The sequence below is a fragment of the Grammomys surdaster genome, unplaced genomic scaffold (assembly GCF_004785775.1).
Source record: "Grammomys surdaster isolate TR1022 unplaced genomic scaffold, NIH_TR_1.0 126612, whole genome shotgun sequence".
Taxonomy (NCBI): domain Eukaryota; kingdom Metazoa; phylum Chordata; class Mammalia; order Rodentia; family Muridae; genus Grammomys; species Grammomys surdaster.
Window position 1 is genome coordinate 575,513 of NW_021621401.1, and position 5,960 is coordinate 581,472.

The 5,960-nt window shown below is 50.6% G+C and overlaps 1 pseudogene; it reads right to left on the reverse strand.

Annotated features, from left to right (window-relative positions):
- Positions 1-2,329: 2,329 nt before the first annotated feature.
- Positions 2,330-3,946, reverse strand: LOC114615271 (annotated as a pseudogene).
- Between the last annotated feature and the right edge of the window lie 2,014 nt (positions 3,947-5,960).

The following is a 5,960-nucleotide window of genomic DNA, read 5'->3' on the forward strand; positions in this document are numbered from 1 at the left end:
GACACACACACTCACACACACATAGACACAGACAGAAACACACACACTCACACAGACACAGACAGACACACACACTCACACACACACACACGAACACATCTAAAATAATAAAGTGCTGAGGGTCAGGAGTGGTGGAGGACTCCTTTAATCCGAGCACTCATGCACGTCTCTGTAAGTCTGAGACCAGCCTGGTCTACATAGTGAGTTCCAGACCAACCAGAACTGCATAGACTCTGTCTCAAAAAAAAAAAAAGTAATTGTTTTCAGTTTATTATTTCTGACAGCTTTGCTGAAATGTGATTTCCACACCAAACAATTCACCCATATAAAGAGTCCATGTCCATCATGACAGTGCATGCCTGCACTCTTAACACTTACACTTTGGAGGCTAAGGCATGAGGATTGCTTAGAGTTCAAGGCTAGCCTGGGCTACAGAGTGAGACCCTATCTCAAAAACAAGACAGTTGTGTGGGGTTTTGGCCATGCCTAGAGTGCAAGCCATTCCTGCACCTCATGTTACACCATTTCACTCACTCTGAAAAGACACCTGCCCTTTAACGCTCACCTCCTGTCCTGGCTTCCCTACCCAACACCATGGCAGCCACCAGCCCACTCTGTGGATTTCCTTCTCCAGGGACATCAAACAGTGTGGTCCCTTGTGACCAGCCTCACTAACTCACATGACAGAGAGCTGCTTCCTTTTGGTCCCTAGCCATCTCAGGAACCCAGATGACTCTGATTCAACCTGTAGCTTAGAGACTACCTACTTCAGTCCCCTGAGGCCGCTCCACCCAGCACTGTGGATATGGTGACTTACGCACACCAGGTCTTTCAGCCTGTTGGTCTGAAGCTAGGTGTCCTCAGGTAGATTTGGAGATGGCCCGCCTACTGGATCATAGGTGTGCCTTCCCACTAGGTGTGTCATCCCTACATGTCAGATGGACAAGTCAGCTCTCTGGGGTCCCTGTTATAATCACCTCCTAATGTTTCCAAGCTAGAGATTAGAATGTCAAGACACAGAGCAAAGTCACCATCAGTGGCAAGAAGGGGCTCTTTTCTAGACACTGGATGGCAGACACATTTGTGGGCTCCTGAAGAATATGTCTCCTCCAATGACATACGGCCAGGATGAGATGTGGGTGAGATGTGGGGATGCATAAGGGCCTCAAGGTACATGCAGAAGGTTTCAAAGCATCATGGGAGATATAAGCACCTGAGAGCTATAGCTCAGGTGGTAGAGCTCTGTCTAGTGTTCACTAAGCCCTGATGTAACCACATAATGGGATAAGGAGGTGGAAACAGGAAGGTCAGAAGTTCAAGGTCATCCTTGGCTATTTTATAAATTCTAGGCCAGTCTGGGTTATATATGTCCCTCTGTCAAAAAAACAAAACTGGGCAGGCTGGAGAGATGGCTCTGCGGTTAAGAGCACTGACTCCTCTTCTAGAGGTCCCGAGTTCAATTCCCAGAAATCACATGGTGTCTCACAACCATCTGTAATAGGATCTGATGCCCTCTTCTGGTGTGTCTGAAGGCAGCTACAGTGTACTCATATACATAAAATTAAAAAAAAACTAAAGATAACAAAATGGGCTAGGGAGATGGCTCAGTGGCTACAGCAGGCTGTAGGCAGGAGGACTGGAGCTCGGATCCCCAGAAGCCACATGAAAAGCCAGGTGAATGTGGCAGTCCAACCAAAATCCCCACAGGAGACAGCGATGGGGGATTCCTGGGGCAAGCGGGCCAGCTAAACTAGCTGGAATGGGCAAGCTCTGGGTTCAGCCAGGGGCCCTGCATTAGAAATTAATAGAGGAAGAGACCTAATGTCTACCTCTGGCTTCCACATGCACACACAAGCACACACATGCACACACATGTGAACATGCATATATGTTCATGCAAGCACAGCAAACATGCAAGAGAGGAAGAAAGAAGGAAAGAAAGGGGAAAAGGAAAAACGCTATTGTTTAGAATTTGAACCGCCATGTGGGCTCAGGAAGGAGGATTTTGACACCATTATTTAAAGGCTGAAGTATCGAGAAGTCCCCTAAATCTGACCCCTGCCTATTATTCCTGGAGCCTGAATAGTCAGACACATAGAAACAGTCCAGGACCATCCATATTGAGGGGTCTGAACTCCACAAAATAGTGTGGGCTAACTTAGTGACCGAGAATTCCTCCCCTTCACACCACCAATGGCTCAGAGACACTAGTGGGGGATGCCCCAGTCTACCAGCTCAATTCCAACCTTAGTACCAAGCTCTGGATCCAAAGTCCAAACAGACATCAATTAGGCAATCCATCATTTAATGAGAAACATGGTAAGGAGGGGATATGGGCCGCCCAGCTACTTCTGAGATGTGGTTTTAGCCCCTTCCAGAGTTAAGGGATACCAGAGACTCTAGACCAGGAGCACAAGGTAGTTTCACTACCATGGAATAGGGAGGTTTAGGAAAGTGAGGCTGGACTGGGAGGAGTGAACGGATCAACATGAGTGGCTGGGGTCTCCTCTGTTGTATGAATTCCACCTGGCCCCATAGAAGGTTCCAGGAACTTGGGGACACAGCAATGGATCCAGGACATGTAGCTCATCACTCGGGTGTATACACCAGGGAAGTCAGGAAGGCCACAGCCTCTACCCCAGATGGCCACACCCACCTCGACCCAGGAGCAGTTCCATGCCCCCACCCCCCACCCCCAGAGTCATCCTGTGGAAAAAGGCAGGAATCAGCACTCCCACAATGCCAAGTCCAGTGAGTGCCAGTGTCCTGGGCAAGGAAGGGACAGAGGAGAGAGGGTGGGACAGGCTATTACCTGGCAGAAGTCCTGGCTCTCCATCCCAACACAAAGCATGTCATCTTTGATGATTCTGGTAGTGCTGTTCAAGGAAGAACTGGTCCGGGACTTCTGCCCACAGTCACTATTTTCCACAGTGGGGACTGCCACTTTCCTCCTGGTGGTAGGGTGGAGGCAGTGACCCTGTGGAGAAGAGCTAGTGAGAACCAAACTGGGACCTTCTGCCTCTTCTCACTAATGCTGACAAAGGACATGTGGTCTTCCCAATACCCACTGTGGTCCTTGATGACACCCCAGCCAGTAACCCATCAGACCTCCTTTGAGGAGATTGTCTGGGAGGCAGCAGGGAGAGAAACAGGGTCCACAGTGTGCTCAGACAGCACAACTGGGGTGTCCAGTTTCAGCAGAGTAATGTCTGCACCCCCAGGGGCAGACAGCTTTTCACTAAACTTGGGGTGGTGGATGATCTTGGCCACTTTCATCAGCTGGTTGTTTTCATAGAGCCTCAGTTGTCCAACTTGAACTCTAAAGGCAGAGGCCTCCATCTCTTTCCTGGGAGACAGGACAATGAACCCCTCAGAGGGGCTGAAGAGGAGGGAAAATCAATCCCAGGAGAGACATGGGGATCAGTCAGAACAGATGTGGGGATCAGGAGGGTCTCTGAAATCCTGCCTCCCACAGGAAATCTTTGCTCACGAAGAACCACCCACCTCCAACCTCGATCGGCTCAAGGGAATGGGTGACCCCACTCACGGCTTTACACAGTGGGCAGCAGTTAGCACCCACTGAGGGTGGATGAGGGAGCCCCCACAGATGTATTCCCGTTTGCAGTGATTCATGTTGTAGAACCTCAGGCTGACCTGCCATAGGAAATGACTGACTGAGACAGGGCAGCCCCCTTGATGCCTACCCACGCGTCCTGAGCTGAGGTCTGTGGATGGAAGCAAGTAGCATCATCGGACACCAGGCAGAGGCTTCCAAGGCTCACTCGGCAGTGAGATTTCTGGCAAATTGACAGTCTGACGTAATCCCTGGAGCAGGACTGTGAGCCTGGGACAACATAAGGGATCCCGGTTAGGACTCACCAAGAGTCAGAGGTGTTGTGCTCCCCAGACAGGGAAGAGTAAAGAACAGAAGCCACAGCATCCCAAAGCACAGTCACAGAGATTTCTGGTCCCAAACACTGGCTTCTGCAGCCAGGAGACCTGAGGGCAGCGATGCTAATGGCGGAACAGCTGTACACCACTATCTGTCCACCCTTGAGGCACCCCCAGGGTCCCATTTATCTTTTTTCCACAGGATGTGGGCTCAGAATGCAACATCTGCACTCCAGAGAGCCATGTTGTAGCCACACATGGTCTTTCCTTGGGGCTGATATGAATTAACCAGTCAGGCCAAGTTCACTGCCTCCTCCGGCAGGCAGAGCAGGCTGTGCAGGTATGCAGAGCTTGAAAGCATACCCTGCAGGAGATGGGTCAGGCTGCAAACTGAATATTCAAAGAGAGAAAAAAAATGAGATTGAGAGACTAGTCCGCAGCCCCACATCCAAGGCACAGCTGGAGACTCTGACATGCTCTCCTTCTGTCCTTGGCTACAGTCACTGCCCCTCCACCCACAGAAACCTACCAACTGAAGCTGATGATACCCTTGATCTGGGCTGTGTCTCAGAGGTGGTAGAGTGTCATTCTGACAGACCTGAGGGAGTTTTCCAAGCACTGTAGACTTGTTGGGTCAGAGAACAATGCTGGATTCTAGGGGACATGGCTACCTCCTATAATAATGACATGCCTATGGAAGTGTGGAAGAGAGGCCAAGCTGTCACTGTCACTTCGGGGGGCCACCTAGCCAGCCTTGGAGGTCCATGTCCCAGCTGCCCGCTGCTGTAAGATCTATACACTACAGACTTCTAGTGTCCTGGCTCCCAGAACAGCTGGGTCCTTGCCAGTGGCTGAATCAGTGAGTGAGAGCATCCAGGCTCGGAGAAGAAGTAAAAAGGTCCTGCCTTCCCAAGATCTTAGGGGAACTCACCAAAGTCTGAAGAGGCTCATGCCTATGTCCCTATATCATAATAAGCATCCCCTGAGCCTGCCTGCCCTCTCTGTTAGGGCCCTTGGAGTCCAAAGCTTCTCTGAGGTCAAGATACATCTTTGGAGCCACAGGCAGCAGATGGGTTCCACAAGGAAGAACTGTCTTTATTTTCCCTTGATCCTGCAGTCTTTCCTCTGCTGGTTTGGAGCAGGCCTGGAAATGTGACTAGAAACATCTGAGGCTTAGCAGACAGGGGGTTTTGCTGAGGGCGTGCACTGAGGCAGCCCAGGTAGTGTGAGCAACAGAAGCCTGTTGCAGGAGCAAAGAACAACATGTGTTCTAATGCTATAGGAACTGAGGAACTCTGTATGTTCAGTGAGGTGCTGGAGATAGCTGGGGTGTTAACTGTGCCCCTAAATCCACCCAGGACTTCATAGCATGACCACATTTGGGTGAGGGGATCTCCTATGTGATGATCAAGGGAAAGTGAGGTCATTAGGATAGTCCCAGATTGATGGGGGTCCTGATGAGGTCACACATAGGAAGAGGTACATCAGTGTGAGGACACAGGGAGGAGGTGATGGTTGCAGGCCTAGGGCTCCAGGGGTGCTCCAGCTCTGCTCACAGGGGTGCTCCAGCTCTGCTCACAGGGGTGCTCCAGCTCTGCTCACAGGGGTGCTCCAGCTCTGCTCACAGGGGTGCTCCAGCTCTGCTCACAGGGGTGCTCCAGCTCTGCTCACAGCTTCATCTTGGCATCTAGCATTGGTGACTGAAAGATACATCTCCAAGTGTGAACCGTTGTCTAGGTCATTTCTTAGTTCCCTGAGCTGAGTAGGAAGACCTCTGCTGGTCTTGGCATCACAAAAGCTTGAAAGCACATAGGAAAGAGGGCCCACAATGAGCTAGGGTCTCCCAAAAAGAGCTCAGATGGATTTGGGAGGTGACTTTGTTTGGTTCTGAGACAGAGTCTTGCTGTATAACTCAGGATGGTCTTGAAATCTAGGTCACCCTCCTACTTCAGCCTTCCAAGTGACAGATTACCAAGATGTGCCACCATGTTCTGGGACTTGAGACTTATTGTTTTCTTAATATCTCTCTCTCTCTCTCTCTCTCTCTCTCTCTCTCTCTCTCTCTCTCT